Below are 18166 nucleotides of genomic sequence, written 5' to 3'. Positions count from 1 at the left end.
AAGCAGTCCCTGACCCTAGTCTTTCAGTTTATTGTCCAAAAGCTTCTTACATCAGGAGAAACAAATGACTAAGACTAGTTGTTTTGCAACAATGGTAAAAAATTGTGTAGAGCATATGCTGTTAGATTAAAGAATTCTCTGGCTGCTCAAATAATTCAATAAAAACTGTTGATTCATAATTCAATTTATTTAAATGAGCCTTTAGTTGCCAGGATTCATGCAATTAGAGTATCAAGGTGTAGTATATATTTCAGGTATTTTGTCAAATGATAACTTCAGATATTCAGATTATATTTTATTATTTTGGTTTTGAAGCCACCCACCAAAACTGAGGATTCTGAACTCAGGAATCACTGCTGGCAGTAGACAGAGATCTGTGTAGATCTCTGGAGATGGATTCAGACAGGTGTGTACCTTGCATGTGCTTCACCTTCTCTACCATATCTTAGGCCTCTGTCTACAAATTTTAAAATAAAATAAAGGAAGTAGTTGTTGTTAAGCTTCATGTAAAGTTCTGATTTTCATACTGCCGAGCTATATTAAATTTACATGTACATGTATTTAGGCCAGTATAAGAATATAACTATTTACCTCATGTGTATCTATGGTTTCAATGAATAATCAATATACTGAATCATTCCACATTTTTTATTTTTAATCCTCACACTTCATAGTTTCAGCAACTCTTGGACACTTAAACATGAACTTTAAATGTAATGGATATCTAAACCTCTGTATTTTCCCTGAGATAGATTAACATTTTGATTTAAAAAGTTTCAAAAACACCAAAGCAAAAGAGTCTGAAACTTCCTGGACTGTATATTAAATGAATGATGCTGAAGCTTTGTTTAATTATCTGTTTCAATTATCCTAAAACAAAATAAACATCTTATGATAATTAAGTAAGGTATATATATAATATGAATATGTATGATAAATAATTGAAAACATATTTGATACACACCATATATAAATGTTTGACTACTAATGTTGGAGGCTTCCAACTTGGTCCCTATTCTAGTCACCAGAATGCTTTCATTCTAATTTCTGAATCAGTTGTATTACATCTATGTTCTATTTTATACTATACATGTATATTTACTTGTAAATAGGCATGTCTAGGTCTTCATCTTTCACACACAGTCAGGACTCTTAAATCAAATGTATAGAGAATCCCATCCCATCCTAAGGCACGTCTCTATCTCTAAATGACCAAGATATAGTTACTGAAATTATCTTTCTATATTCCTTATGGTGAAGGTATGAAATTATATGAGGGGTGGATGCGATAAAATAACTCATGGAAATATACAAATCGACCTAAATGGGGAAGAAATTTCTAACAAATCGCTTTTCATGGAAAAATAGTCTTTTGTGCAGATATTGCCATGCTTAACTACTACAATACTCAGTTCTCTAAGAAAATCTCTTTGCTTAGCTTATGACATGACAGTTTACAGTTGTTAAGGCTACTCTTGAAAACAACTGAATTTGGTTAGAACCTGAGGTGTTCTTTAACTAATAGTTCTCTAAAACTCCACACATATTTTATGCATTATTAATTTTTTTCTTTTTCGTTTGGTCTTGAGTAATACTTGGCAGAATCCAGGGCTTGCTCTGATCTCTGTGCTCAGAATTCATACCTGTTGTATCTTAAGGGACCATATTGCACAGTATACAAGAAAGGACATTACCTGCTGTACTATCTTTCTGGTTCTAATTTTTATATTTATACAATTTTATAACTAAGTGGATTATCTAGAAATCACACTAATATTTTAGAGAATTTACATTCTCTGATCTTCTAATAAAATACTTGTCTTATTTTGAAAAAAAATCATAACTCCTTTCTATACTTTATATCTTCAAATTGCTTTTGAATTTTTTTTCCTGTATGAAGTCAAGAACATGAACTCCTGAGGCATAACTAAAAGCATTACTTCTAACCTCAATTTTCCTAAATAAAACAAAAAGATATAAGTAGGTCTATATTTAACTTACTGGTGCTAGGACAAGAAAACATAATCACTTTTGCCTATCTCAACAGACTTGGGTTCTCCCTTCTCTGTCACAGAACTGATGCTAATCATGACTGTTATCACAAATTTCTGGTGATATCTATAACCTTGACATTGTTTATTGGACCTAAATAGGCATTAGAAGGATGGAGGTTTAGTGGGGATGTTGGAGATTTGACATAAAAAAGTGTGATTTAAGAATTTTTCAGAAATGTTCATCTAAAATTCTCATTGAATCTAATTTATAAATTTAGTTAACTTTGGGGGCATTATGTTTATCCACAAATTTTAAGTCTGCTTCAGTTAGATCTGCAGCCAATTCTAGATGGAATCAGATTTGTTGGGGGGTGGAGGGCACACTCGGTGACGCTCAGGGGTTACTTCTGGCTATGCGCTCAGAAATATGCAATACTGGCTCAGGCATGGCCAGGGATCAAACCGAATCCGTTCTAGGTCAGCAAATGCAATCAAATGCCCTACTGCTTGTGCCACCACTCTGGCTCCAAGAAACAGAGATGTTTAAGACATCACAACATCACTTGGTTTGACATTAGGTCGCTCCCTTGAAAGCATATTAGTATCTTGGCCCCTTGATTCCTCAAAATTATGGTCTAACATCTAGCATCTAACACCAACTGTTTGGTAATTACTTGATTTCAGAATTTGATGTCATCCTAGCTATTTTACTCTTATAAACTAAAATTTCATAATAAATATTGGTTAAGGGGCCGGAGAGATAGCATGGAGGTAAGGCATTTGCCTTGTGTGCAGAAGGATGGTGGTTCGAATCCCGGCATCCCATATGGTTTCCCAAGTCAGCCGGGGCAATTTCTGAGCAAAGAGCCAAGAGTAACCACTGAGCGCTGCCGGTGTGACCCAAAAACCAAAAAAAAAAAAAATATTGGTTAAAGAGACAGTAAAAAAAGGTACAATCCCATAAAATATCCTTAGCTATTACTTTTACCAATAGGAAACTAGGCATTTGAAAACCATGACAATTTGTGTCAGTGACTACATTTTTTTCCCTTAAAGACTGCCTCTTTGTCTTGTGGTATATATCTTGTATATATATGTGTATACATACATATATATACATAAATATATATATATATATATATATATATATATGATTTACCTCATCTGATTTGGTCTAAATTATGCCCCCTACACCATTTACATGGTAAAATTATAGTCACCATAATGTCTATCAGGAAGTAGAGTACTTCAAAGGTAATTGTGAGTAAATATTAAACAATTCCAAGATGATGATAACAAAAGTGACTTAAGGTTATTTACCTTTATCAAAGGAAATACTACCATATATTTAGCCCTCTTGGAATATTTCCTCCTAAAAGAAGTTTAGAAACCCCTACCCATTAGGTAAAGGAGACATTTTCTCACGAAAGCAGGTAGCAAAGGTTGAGATTTTCCATATCCCAACCTTGAAATTTATACAACTTGGATGGAAGTCACAACTTTCATCTTCTCCTTAGGGAGTAAAAGCTGTATACTTAACATTGAACATACCAATTTTTAATATTTGCACTTGAGAGTTAGCCTAAAAATAGTTAAATCTGAAAGCAAATGTGATTTACATAATGATGTATTAAGCCACATGAAAGAAAACCCCCTTAGAGAGTTTTGGGGGTTATTTTAACAGGGTAGAGTGGGAGGAATTGGGAAAGAAACAAACATCCATCTCTCAGGTTTTTTCCTGAAAAAGACCTAAATACAACCAAGAAAGATTGTTCCTCAAAGTCTGATTCCAAATTGCCTGCATCTAAGTTTTGATCATGATCCTACTTTGGGGCATTGATAGATCTTAGTACTGTCTCAACTACAGGAAGCCACCAAGAACAAATAAATTAACTTGGAAAAACACAAAGATTTCCAAGACCATTGAAAGCTGACTGCTTTATAATGATGCATTTCCATCAAGATACTGCTAGATCAAGACTAGGAGAATTGGTTGTTTTATCAAATTGAAAAAAAGTACACAAAGTCAGGAAAGTAAAGAAACAGAACAAATAGGTTTCAAACAAAAGAACAAGATAAAACTACAGAAACAGACTTAATGGTAAAAAGAGATAAGTGAATTGCATCAAAGAATTTACTGGGTTCTTCCCTGTACTTATAGAACAAAAGGCAATACTGAAGTCCTATTTATTATTTCATAAGAATGGGGATTTGGCAGCCATTATAAAAGAAAAATATCTTTGGAGGGTAAGTGATTATTTCAAGGTGTTTATCTTTCAAGTATGAAAACCTTTTTTTCTTTGACAATGGACAGCTAAAAACAATCTGACAAAACTTAACAGGCAAAAACCAAACAAACAAAAACAAAAAGTAAAACTTCTGTAACATACAATTTCAGTCCCTTGTGTTAACAACCAGGTTAGAAAGCATAAAATGCCTTACCATACTTTATTAACATAAATATCCTTATTTCAATATCGCATTTTGCTTATACCTAGTGCAAATATTGCCTCAGACCCCCCAATTTTAAATGCTTTCTTTGGACAGTCAGGTGGTCTAAATTGCCAGAGCCTAGAGGAAGATATAAGTTTTATAAATCTATTTCAAATGCAAAGCTCTATTAAAATAAACAGTATTGTTAAAATTCTATGAAATCCCTATAACCATGATCAAAGTGTAACAGAAAGATAGTAGAGTGAAAGGCAAACACATTATTCACTGTATTACCTTTCTGATTCAAGAACATTATTTATAAGAAATTAAGAAATAAAACTGCTAAGCATTTAAAGCATAGGTGCAATGTATATCATTTGTAGGTACAATTAATCTAGAATGTGATAACTTCAGATTATGGTGTTTCATATTTACAGCAGGATACCAATGTCAATAAAACTTTTTACTGTGTTTTCTACATATTCACTATTCTGGTATTAGGAATTTTGTTAAGCAACATGTATTGTTTCTTTTTAAGCATATTTTTGAAAAGAAATTATGTGATATTTGGGACAAATGAAGAGTAATGAAATGTGTGTTTAGAAAATATGTGAGTTCATTTTATTTAGAGACCTGAGATGAGCACACATCATATTTGTAAAGAAGCAAAAAATTTAGAGGTTTAAGTAGCTAAATCTGCAGTGCAACCAAATTTATTATAATCTTATATATGGTAAAATACTAACATTCCTGATTATTGTGAAGTTTGGTATTATAGCCCATATTATCAATTCATTAAAACTTCACTTACACATAGGAAAAGGAAGTAATTTCCCTTTCCTATATTTTTTATTTTGTTTTGTTTTATTTTATTTTATTTTTTAATTTTATTTTTGATTTTTGGGACATATCGGCAGTGCTTACAGGTTACTCCTGGCTCTATGCTCAGAAATTGCTCCTGGCAAGCTCAAGGGACCTTTGGGATGCCAGGGTCGAATGCGGGTCAGTCCAGGTCAGATGCATAAAAGGCAAACACCCTACTTCTGTGCTATCACTCCGGCCCCTTTTCCAATATTTTAATTTATTCTAAACTTTAGTTAGAATAAATAGTAAATTACTAGCATTCCTGATCTACACTGGAGTTTGGTATTTTAGCCCCTATTATGAATTCATTAAATTTCCACTTACATATTAGAGAAAAGGAAGTAATTTCCCTTTACAATATTTAAATATATTCTAAATATTAGTTAATCAAATATGCATCTACTTATAAAATAAATATGAGATATAAGTTAGATGTATAGGACCTTGACTTCTCTGGGATGCTGGCACCATGGGGGAAACTCTCAACAGGGGTCCTGTAACCACTCATCTCTGCTACCTCTCCCAAAGAAGATTCTTTTGAGATACAGCCTCTTTAGAGCCCCTAACTATTTGCCTCATAAATCAAATAGATCCTGATGACTTGTGTTAGCTAAGCTGGTTGGGTTTGCATAGAAAAACAGATGTTTGCATGCCCTTATTCCATTGGTTCTTCCTACAATTGCTGGTTTATGACAGTACTCTGAAATTGATGGAGTGATGGAGAATCCAAGCTATCAGTCCTCGAGTCGCATGCTTCCCTCTCTTATGTCTTGATTTCCTTTGCTTGTTTGTTTTGTTTTGGGGTCACACCTGGCAGTGTTCAGGGGTTACTCCTGGCTCTGCGCTCAGAAATCACTCCTGCAGGCTTGGGAGACCATGTGATGCAAGGAATTGGGGTTGGTGGCGAGCAAGGCAAACACCCTACTGCTGAGCTATTGTTCCAGCCCCACTGTCTTGCTTTCTTAATCCTCAGGGTGTCCCCACTTCAGATCTATTCATCTGGGGCTGAGCTCAGAAATAGCTAATATATGTATAGTTTAAGTGCAAAGTAAACAGGGCTTACTTTATGTGAAGCAGTCTGAAAGAGGGTCAAATGTATTTAAGTCTTGTAACTGTCACTTCATTCATTTTGCATTTAGTGTCTTTATTAAATTGATCCTAATCTTCTATTCCAAATGACTGCGGTGTGTACAGCCACATGATTGAAATATAATTAAGCACACAGTCCTAAAATACTTCCCAAGAAGTAATGATTTGCAATGGTGGGAAGAATCCAAATGAGTGAAAGTCACTTTTTGGAAAGGTTTAATCCTTGTTTGTATCTATTTTTAAGAAATGTTATTTTATATCACTCAATTTTAATATGAAATATTTGTTGTATCTAGATTCAAGCTTCACAATACCTATCAATTGCTTTGATTTATTTATATTATAGAAATGAAAAAATTGTATTTGACAAATATGAATTCTTGTCTTTTTACAAAAATATTTATAGCCATTTTTTCTGGGAAGTTGTGCAAAATCCCATCCTTAGGGTCAAACCCTCAGTTTTGCTCAGGTATCTTTGTAAACTGGAGTTAATATTAAAAACTCAGTTGCGAATACTAAATATACTATACTTTAAATATGCTAGTTAATATATAAAATGATTTAGCTAACTACTTTAAATATGTAACTATATTCACTTTTTCTTTGTTTTTTTGGGCCACAACTGGTGATACTCAGGGGTTATTCCTGTCCATGAGATCAGAGATCGCTCCTGGCTTGGGCACCATATGGGATGCCAGGGATCGAACCAGGTCCATCATGGATCTACTGGGTGTAAGGCAAACACCCTATCGCTGTGCTATCACTCTGGTCCCTATATTAAAACTTTTTTTATTTATTTTGGGGGGGTCACACCCAGTCATGTTCAAGGGTTACTCCTGGCTCTACGCTCAGAAATCGCTCCTGGCAGGCTAAGGGGACCACATGAGATGCCGGAATTCAAACCACCATCCTTCTGTATGCAAGGCAAATGCCCTACATCCATGCTATCTCTCTGGCCCCCTATATTCAAATTTTATTAGAAAATAAATGAAAATTTATTATTCTAAACAATATATGTATTTTATACATGCCATATGCCACATTAGATATTGAATCCAGGTCAGTCTTGTACAAGACGCTACGTTCTTTAATATGCCTTTGTAACCACATTTCTAAATATTTTGTATTCAGATATATTTTCAATGTTTGTTTAAAAAAAGTCTTTTTTATTTGAGAAAATATTAAAAATTTAAATTTTGGCAAGAGCAGATTCTGGAGTCCACTTGTATACATTAAAAAAACATTTTTAATTTAATATTATCTTTTAGATAATTTTTCCTTAAATGACCACACTAATCCCTCAAGATGAGTAAACAACCAGGGTTGCTATGAAGCTCTTTTTTATTACCTTCCCTTTCCTTTTCACTCATTCTCAGACACTCAGTGCTATTAGGTAAAATTATGCCTAGGATGACATTCCACCTGGCATGGTCAGTGTGACCAGGTAGGATAGTAAAATGAAACTGGCCTTCTTTGAAAATGCTACTTGAGATTAAAAAAAAAACAAACTCTACAAATAAAACAGGTGAGACAATGCTGAAGAATACTTCCACCTCTGTTTCATTATCATTTAGTATAAAAAAAGGAATTTTCACTTGAACCATGGTTGTGTACAATGAAAGGTAAAGACAAAATAAGAGTTTTGTTAATGCATCTAGGTATAGTGTGAGAAGGAAAACAAACCCTTTCTGTTTACATGCCCATGAATATTAAACCATTAGCATGTTTCAGGATGTTCCAGGGATGGAGACAAGAGCCTAAACATTGATTTGAAAAGAACTCAAATAAGATATCTAATTAAGGGCCCGGAGAGATAGCACAGCGGCATTTGCCTTGCAAGCAGCCGATCCAGGATCAAGGGTGGTTGGTTCAAATCCCAGTGTCCCATATGGTCCCCCATGCCTGCCAGGAGCTATTTCTGAGCAAACAGCCAGAAGTAACCCCTGAGCACTGCCGGGTGTGACCCCCCAAAAAAAAGATATCTAATTAAATTAAGTGCTACAGAGGGAAGGCCAAATCATAGACTCACCTTGACTTCATATTTTGAAGAGGCTTAATAAAAGAAGGCTCCTAATCTTGGTAATAAAAAACAGAAGAGTTCAAATAAAGGGCAAAGACATTTAGTCAGAACAAAACAGATATATATTTACGTATATGATAATGTATATTTGTACATTATATATAGTGAGATATGGGGAAGATGTGAGTATAGAAGAAACCAAAGGTCAATGGCTATTTTTGGTTTAATTATATAAAAGTGACTGGCTGTTGTTACTGCTCAGGTAATCTGTGGTACCTTTAAGCACAATGTGGCTCTAACACAGCGTCAGCATGTTAGATTTAATTTTACCTTAATGACTGGCTATGCACAGAAATGCCTTGGGGTAACACTGTTCCCTTAGAAGAACTTGATTGAGAGCTCATATAGGAAGTATAATGCTCCAAGGCTCTAAAATCACTGTTTCAAGTTCCATAGCAGCAAGGAGCATGCCCAGGGTTGACATTTCGATGTTAGAATTGTGGGACAGTATCTATAAAAACATTGACAGATGAGAGCTCAATTTTCATTTCTGTGACCCCAAATCCTCTATCAACTGAGCACTGAAGCAATGATGCCCTTCTTGGAGTAGCTGGAAATGATGGATGGAGGGCAAGGAAAGAAGAAAAATCAGAGACCAAGTTTTCTACTTCAGATCTCAAAGCCTTAGGCTCTCATTTTTTACTATAATGAGATTTACTTCTGAGCATTGTTGTGAAGAATAAAATAATTGCTATTCAGAAGGCATTTAAAATCATGTTTTATCTTTAAGAGCTTGATAACTGTTAGTTATCATTGCTGGCATCAGAATGCCTGCTAGAATGATTGCTGATATGAATACAAACCTTTTCTTACAAGTTTCTCATTTGCAAAAAGTGTGAGAAGTAGGACTATGATCTATTTAATTTTACATTTCCACTAATGCTTCTGTGTCCCCCTTTTAGAAAACTTGGTATTCATGAATATACTTAGATTTCGAGAACTTTCTTTAAATTGTGTCCTGACTCTTAATGGTTCTGTGATCCTAGAGATGTTGATAATGTCTTCTAAGTTTTAATACTTATAAAACAGATACAAGGATATACAAATTATGCCATTTAAGTATTTCCTTCCATCCTTTCTTTATTTTTACCTTTCTTCCTTTCCTTCCTTTCCTCCCTTTCTTCTACCTTCCTTCTGTATAGTTTTATCTTAATATATTGTTAATGATGTTGTTTGGAATAAAAAATGCCAGTCACATACAAACCCATCCATGTATACAGGCAAACAATATTTATACCATGTTGGCTGTGCTTGATTGATGAATACAGGTTACGAATTTCTTTTTAAGAAACACAGAAAATCATCAGAAAACTTAATGATAAATTTCCTGTGATCCAGAGTTTGGCAAAAAACATTTCTCAGAACATCTAGTAACACAAAGAAATGACTTATTGCACTTGTTCCTTTAGTGTTGTCAGCTATTTTTATGATCTGTTCTGTCATCAGAAGACTGTCTTTCTAGAACATATTATAAAAACACCCTGCTGAGGAAGTCTTTACTAAATTAACATTTAATGCAATTTTAGGTTTCATTTAGGGTTAATGTGAAAAAGTCTATTTGAGTCTATTTGTTTTTAACATATCTCTATGTTGCAACATCACCTATCACAATACAATTATTACTACATAATGACCACATACAATACATTTATCTTTACATTTATAGCTTGGTAAACATCTTTCCCTAAAATATATATCTATTCTGTTATCATAAACTGTATAAAATAGTTATTAACTTTCAGTTTACTATATTTTCAATTATAGTAACATATTTTTCTGACTCTAGGAATATATGTTTTAAAATATTACGGTTAATTTTCATTTTTGTTTATAGATTTTTGTGATTTCTTAATATTGAACATTAGTTATATTCAGAATTAAAATGAACATAAATTTAACCTGTGAACTAATCTTTTCTTTAATTAAATGCTTTGCTTGTTATTCTCATTTTTTTTTAAATGGGTCACACTCGAGGCACTCAGGGGTTATTCCTGGCTCTGTGCTTGTGGCAGGCTCAGGGGACCATATGAGATGCAGGAATGGAACCAGATTCATTCCAGGGTTGGCCGCGTGCAAGTCAAATGGCCTACTGTTGTGCTATTTCTCCCATCCCTTTCTATTTTCATTTCAACTAAACTCTAGAGAGTAAGAGCCTATGTGGTTTAGAACAATTGAGTGAAAATAAATATGTTAGTATATAATGACACAACCTGAATTTATCAGTTCACACCACATGGCATTTGGCAAATTGCATCCAGTTTTAGCCATAGTTTATGTTTGGCAAAATACCAAATATTTACTCAAATCGTTATTGAGAGAATAAAAGGTATATACACACTAAATAAAGTTAATAATAAATAAGTAAATAAATAAATAAAGTAATAAATAAATAAATAATTGTACAAATTAAGTGAATAATAACTAACTAAAAAGTAAACAATAAATAAGTAAAGTAAACAACAAATAAATAAATTAGAAAATAAGTGAAGTGAATAAAAATATGTAAATAAATGATAAATAAATAAAATGGTGTTTTCAAAATAAAGCCAAGATTTCCATTATCTTTCCATCCACCAAAAAGTAGCAGTAGAGAACACAATGGTACAATTGTTTTCTCTTTAGGAGATAACTACAAAGAAAACTTGAGAAGACTATGTGCATGCCCTGGCTAAAGGAAGATTTTCAGGAGAGGAGTAAAGAATGAACAGATGGTGGCAAATGGATAAATAGTCACGTTCAATAATAGCAATAGCATGAGCCAGCTTTAGCCTAATGCTCTTCTCACTGACCTAGATTTCCTGAGTATGCAGAGGTGACCAAGCACAGCCATCCAGATAGGTTGATTTCTGTTTCATAAAAACAATTATCCAGAGGAGGAAGAACTTGGGGCTGTCACAGCAAGACTTGCACAAACTGAGACAGAAAAAAAGCACTGGGGAAGGAGTCTGTGAATAATCACAGCATCTGTAAAAGCATTATTAATTTTCCTTTAGTTAAGTCATTGATTATCATATCATAACTACTGGCAGTGGCTAGAGACAATTTGGGAATGGGATGCTGAGGTGTACGGTGCTATATCAAGTAGTGGGAGAGTGCAGAAATAGTTTTAAACATTCTACAAAGTACAGGGTACCCTCTTCCACCTCCCTCACTTCGACTTCAATTTTCAATTCCAAATCTCAAAGGTTAACATTGACGAAGGGTGGTTTATGGTTTTATTTCAGGACCGAGACTATTATGTGGTACTTGCCTTTAGTGCTGTAGTGTTCACTGGATATTTTATTTGATATTTCTTTTGGTATTGTTGTGGTGTTTCAATTCCTTTTTTCCTGTCCTCTCTCAAACTGAGGTTGAGAGCCTCTGAAGGACACCACCCATTTTTGGCTTATTTGATTTTTACCCCACTTCAAACAAAATCTCATAACTTGAACCATGTAGTTCTGCCTCTCAAATAGAGGGGGAAATAAGGGAGGGTACTAGGACCAAACAGATGTATGATCACTAAGTAGTAAGCTGGACACAGAGGGGACCATGTATTCTAGCAGCCCGGGGGGTGAGGGTGGGGGGTATGGGAATGGGGGTGGGGATGGAGGGAGGGCAAATTTGGTGATGGGAATTTTCCTGATTCAATTATGTACCTAAAATACTACTGTAAAAGATATGTAAGCAAATATGGTCAAAATAAAAATTATAAAAAAATAAAACAATAAAAACATTAGCAATAATATTTATTACTGAATGTATATGTGTGCAATTAATAAAATTCAAATGTTAAAAACAGAAGAATAGGGGCCGGGCGGTGGCGCTGGAGGTAAGGTAAGCCTTACCTGCGCTAGCCTAGGAGACGGACCGCAGTTCGATCCCCCGGCGTCCCATATGGTCCCCCAAGCCAGGAGCGACTTCTGAGCGCATAGCCAGGAGTAACCCCTGAGCGTCACCGGGTGTGGCCCAAAAACCAAAAAAAAAAAAAAAAAAAAAACAGAAGAATATGCTAAATTGCATTAATTTTGCTAGAGAAAACAGGCATATACTCATATACTACAAATTATTGAAGGAATTTGAATATATTATAATTAGATCATTTTCACTATTCAAAATAAAATATAAATTTAGCATAAAATATGGATTTAAATGACTAATTTTACAAATGTCCAGTATTCTCCTATTTTCATACTTGTCTTTTGTTTTGCCTATAATCCATTACTTTAAAAATGATTTATAGGGGCAGAGTGATAGTCAGCAGGAATGACTCAGCCTTTTACGCAACCAAGGCAGGTCTGATCCCTGACATCCTATATGATCTACCTTGTGCAGCATCAGGAGTAATGCAGAATGCAGAGCCAGGAGTAATTTATTGGTCCTGTTCCTTTCCCTCCAGTTTATGTTGGCCTGTGCTCATCCAAGGTATGGCTTCAGGGTATTTAATTCACTATGATAACCCTGTGGTGTGTCTATTTTTTCTAGAACTTGCAACTTTATATGTCATTGGGCTATAGGCAGAAATCACATAAATTATGCCTTTTGTCTTTATGTAAAAAAAAGGGGGCAGATGTGACTTCACCCTGGATTTAGGTGTATCTACCTGAGACCTGAGGTCTTGGGAACCAGATATTATGTTAACCATACCTGCAAGACCACGCCCATTTTCTGGGAGGTGTCTTGGGAGGGGTAGATAAGGCTTTGACCAGAGAGGATTAGCCCCTTTTACCCCTTTCTGCCAGAATGGAGAGGTATGAGGAAAAGACATGGCCGGACAAGTTAAAACACAGGGCATCTTAAGGATATCTTAAGGGCTATCTAAGGATAGCATGCATAAATGGTTGAGATTGACCACATGTGTGGTGGATAGGGCATGAATAAAGTTGATGCTTCCTGAAGCCTGCCTGTGAGTGAGATTTCTACCCGCTGCTCTCATGAACCTCCAGACCTGCGGGCTGAATGGGGTTGCAGAGCCATGTGGCCTGGGGTGGCTGAGAAAGGTCTCTCCATCCATCCATCCATCTCCATCCAGCACCATCTTGAATTATTTAATTCTACATGTCATGACGTCTCTCAAAAGGCCAGAGACTCCCTGTGCCTTGAGTTTTATCCATTTTTTTTTGCTGCATGTGGAGTTAAAGTTGGCTAGAGTTCGCTTTTGTCTCTTACTATTTTCCACCTGCAGCCATAATTCTATTGGCAACTACATCAAAATTAGTAAAAACTTTTGTGTCTTAAACAAGCTAGACTACTAAAAATTAGATAATAGTAAATGCTATAATTGACAAGGCTATACTTTCCACATATGAAAGGAACTCGAGCAATTTAATAATAAAATGAAGCCATAATAATCAAGAAAACATTTTCATCTATCAGAACATTATTTTTTTTGTTTTTCATGGGAAGGAAACATACCCAGCAGTGCTCAGGGTTTACGCCTGGCTCTGCATTCTGCATTACATGTTGCTGCAAATTTCACAATTTTTTCTTTCTTAGAACTGCATAATATTCCTGTAAGATATACAGAAAAGTAACAACAAATTTCCACAAGCAACTTAAATGGGAGAACTACTCCACACACAATTGGGCAGGAAGGATCTGGGGAATGGAAGGGTGAGATTGGTCATTGGTGTTCTTGAGAGAGGCAGGTTTGTTATTGGTATCGGTGTGGTGTTGAAATTGTGTGCAGGGGCTGAGTGGTAGCACAGTGGTAGGGTGTTTGCCTTGCATGCAGCTCACCTAGGACGGACTCAGTTTCATTCCCCACAACATCTCATATGCGATCCATATGAATAACCCCTGAGTGCTGCAGGGTGTGCCCCCCAAAAAATTAAAATTATGTGCATAAGAAATCATTGTGTTAATCTGCAGAATCTCAATTTAAAAAATAAAAAGAATTAAGGGAGAAGGGAAAGATTTTATCCTCATTTAGTATGTACATGATGCTCACAAACAAAACATACAACTCCTATAAGAGAAACAAAGGCAAAATAAATAAAAACCTTCGCAGATCCTAAGGAATGGGGAAATGTGATATCAAGAGTGATAGATTAAAAGTAGAATTCTCCAAAAAATACACAATTCATAAAGAGCTAGAAAATTATATTCATTCATAGCAAAGACAGGAAAACAGCAGGAGCTGCATTTGAGGAAGGCCTAATTGCTGATCTACTAAACAGATTTATAATAACTATCTTGAGACATAGAAAAATATAATAAAATATATTATAAACTGAACAAAGAAACTTACCTAGGAACTCAGTTTAAATATAACAATGTGTTTGAAATCTAAAAAGGAAGACGAAAGTGTCATAAATAAATCTAAGATTCTCCTCTAGGCTTTCAAAGGCAAATCTGAGCAGGGAGAAGAATCAACAGATTTGAGGACTAAGAAATGAACAAATGCAAAGAATATACTTTTAAAGATGACTGAAAAAATTTAAGCAGACCCTATGGATACTTTCTAGAAGCCCAATGTACTCATTGTAGACATTTCAAAAAATAAAGAGAAAAGGGAAAGAGACAAGAAATTAAGAGGAAACTGGTTAATAATTAATACCTATTTAATGAGGGACATTAATATAAACATAAACACATATTTTTGGCTATATTTGGTGATGTGTAGCCTCTATTACTCGTTTAGTGCTCAGTAATCACCCCTGGCAATGCTTGGGGGTGTCATGGGATGATGGACATTGAACCTAGGTTCCAGCATGCAAAGATTACATGTCAGTCCATTAAGCTATCTCTGACCTAATATAAAATTTCAGTGAATTAAAGGTAATATTATCCAAAAAACACATAGCTCGCAAGGTAAAATGTAAATGATAAAATACAAAGCAAACAAAGTTTTGAAGGCTCTAAGAGGGAAGCAATCTTTCACAAGGAGTTCTAAATAATAGAATCAATAAATTTCTCATTAGAAACTTGAAAGCCAAATGGGGGTGAGGCTGCACATTTAAGATGCCAAAAGGAAAGCTGGCAATAAATACAATAATAAAAATTTAAGCATTGAGACACACCCATGTAAATACACATTTAAAAATAATAATTTATAACCACTAGACCTTCCCCTCCTTCAAATGCTAATTAGGTTATTTGCAGACCATAATGAAATGACACTTCTATTTCAAAGCTTTATAAAGAAAGATTTTTGTGAAGATGAATAGATGGTAAATTATAAAAGTTGGCATGATAATAGCACCATTTGTTACATTATACGTCTAGTAATGACAAAGAACATTTTGTAAAGAATAAACATAGATAAAATGAGAAAATAATTCTGAAATTCTCATTTGGAAGGCCCTAAGTGTAGCAAGTCAGCCCCTGAAGAGGTTGACTGATGGTGGGATGGAGAGAATGAGGCCCTTTTCTTCCAGCTTGGAGCACGCATCTGCCACCCTGTCTAGCCCACGGTTCTGAGGTGAAACGGCGGGTAAACAGCTCGCAGACAGTCAGGCTCGTGGAGATATTTGCTTTATTTGGATGGACAAAACTGAAGTCCAAAGACTCAGATTCAGTTCCAGCCAGCCAAAAGCCCCGGACTTCCACAGACCCTTGTTTTTATACTCCAGAGTCAGGTACCACCCAATGGTGGGATCAGATACCAACCAATGGTGGAAGCAGAATCAGGTCCTACCCTAGGGTGGGGGCAGAATGCCAGGTCACACCCTAGGGTAGGGCACAATCACCTAATCAGTTTAGGGTGAGCAACATAGTAATCCCCCAAAATATTTACATACACAACACTAAGGACTCATATAATTTTAAACCTTACTTTTAAGGTAAAACTACAGATAGAATATTATAGCACTTAGAAGAACTCCTACAAGCTTTTATTTTTATTTTTCCAACAGAACCACAGAACTTGAATTATCTTGTTCTCCCTCATAAATTGAGGGAAATAAATGGATGGTACTAGGAACAACCAGTTGTATGAACATTGAGTGGAAATGAAAAATGATCAGACTTAAACATCAAACCCAGAGTCAACAAAAACAGAATCAATACCCAATCTACAAAAAGTTATACACAAAGGAGACCTCTTACACTAATAGTCCAAGGGGCAAAGGGTGGAGATTTTGTGCATCTGGGAACAGGGGTGGAGAAAGGACAACACTGGTGGTGGGGTTATTGATAACTCACTGTCACTATGTGTTGTATTAAATAAATAATGATGGGGCTGGATGGCGATGGATGGAGGTGGATTTCTCTGTCTGCCATCCCAGGCCACGTGGCTCAGCAACCCCCATGCAGCCGGTGGGTTCCAGGCCCCGGTAATTGGCGTAATCAAGACTCGCTCACAGGCAGGCATTAGGAACCATCAGCTTTATTCATGCCCTAGCCACCACGTGTGTGTGGCCTATCTCATACCTTTTAAGCATTTGCTATTCTTAGCTAGCCCTGCATCTTAACTCCTTTCAGCCATCTTCCATTTGACCTCCATACTGGCCAAAGACCAAAAGGCAAAGGGTCTCTAATCCCCTGGGTCAAAGGCTTTACTACCTTTTCCAAGACCCCTCCCAGGAATGGGCAGGGTCTTGCAGGTAAGGTCAAGTTACCTAGGAAGAAAGGAGGAATGAGGCTTCATCTCCCCCTTCTCTGAAATATAAAAGAACCTTTTGTAATCTTGACTCTACCTTTAGCCAAAGGTGGGTTAATAGTTTCATGCAACAACGTAATAAAGTGAAAATTAACATACCAGCCCTTTTCAAAAACATAACATTTCTGCAAAATATACTATACACCTGTAACTTAAAATTTTCTTAATGCTTTTCTACCAAGCACTATTCTGGAACTTTCATGTTCCTATACTTTTAAACTATATTGGGGGAACTTTCTGTTCCTATTAACCTTCCCTACACACAAGTATTACAGCATAAATACATAACATACATTTTAAAAACAGGCTAAGTACATTAAAATACACACAGTAAAACATTTTGCAATTGAAAATATTAGCTATGAAAAACAAAACACATTTAAATTATAAAGAAAACGACTTAATCAAGACAAAGATGCAGGCGGTTAGAAAACAGATCTTTAAATGGGCTAAACTGTTATTACTCCCCTTTTAAAATTTTTTATACTACTACCTAATTTTTTCCCATTACCAACACCAATTGTGAAATTTCTTCACCTAAAACCAAATGTCCAGATGATTAATTTGTCCCACGCTGTTCTCACCACGTGGTTTACTTCCATAGAAAGGCGCACAGGAGAGAACACGGACTTCTCCAAAGGTGGAGGAGGGAGCCCCATACACAACCCAGCACTTAGATAGGAAAGTCCACATCTCAAGTAGGAGATGTGGGTGACATGGTGTGCCAAAAATATGTTTTTGAAAAGGGCTGGTATATTAATTTTCACTTTATTACGTTGCTGCATGAAAATATTAACCCACCGTTGGCTAAAGGTGGAGTCAAAATTACAAAAAGCTCTTTTTATATTTTAAAGAAGGGGGAAATGTTACTCCACCCTGGATTTACGTGTAGCGACCTGAGACCCACCCATTTCTGGGAGGGGTCTTGGGAACCGGATAATAGGTGTAACCTTAATTGCAAGACCCGGCCCATTCCTGGGAGGGGTCTTGGAATAGGTAGATAAACCCGGAAGCCAGGGGATTAAGGGTCTTTGCCTTTTGGCGCTGCTGGGCGCTCTGAGGAAGATGGCTGAAAAAGTTTAGACACAGGGTAGCCTGGAATGGCTGAATGCTTAAAAGGTTATG

At 35.7% G+C, this 18166-nt stretch overlaps 1 protein-coding gene across 1 annotated transcript in view; it reads right to left on the bottom strand.

The window, feature by feature from the left end:
* Positions 1–18166, bottom strand: part of CTNNA3 (catenin alpha 3) — a 1601008-nt gene that overhangs the window by 20947 nt on the left and 1561895 nt on the right. The window lies entirely within an intron of this gene.

Source organism: Suncus etruscus, chromosome 17, assembly GCF_024139225.1.
Source record: "Suncus etruscus isolate mSunEtr1 chromosome 17, mSunEtr1.pri.cur, whole genome shotgun sequence".
Taxonomy (NCBI): Eukaryota; Metazoa; Chordata; class Mammalia; order Eulipotyphla; family Soricidae; genus Suncus; species Suncus etruscus.
Note: the sequence above shows the minus strand (reverse complement) of the source record. Positions and strands in the feature narration are given on the sequence as shown.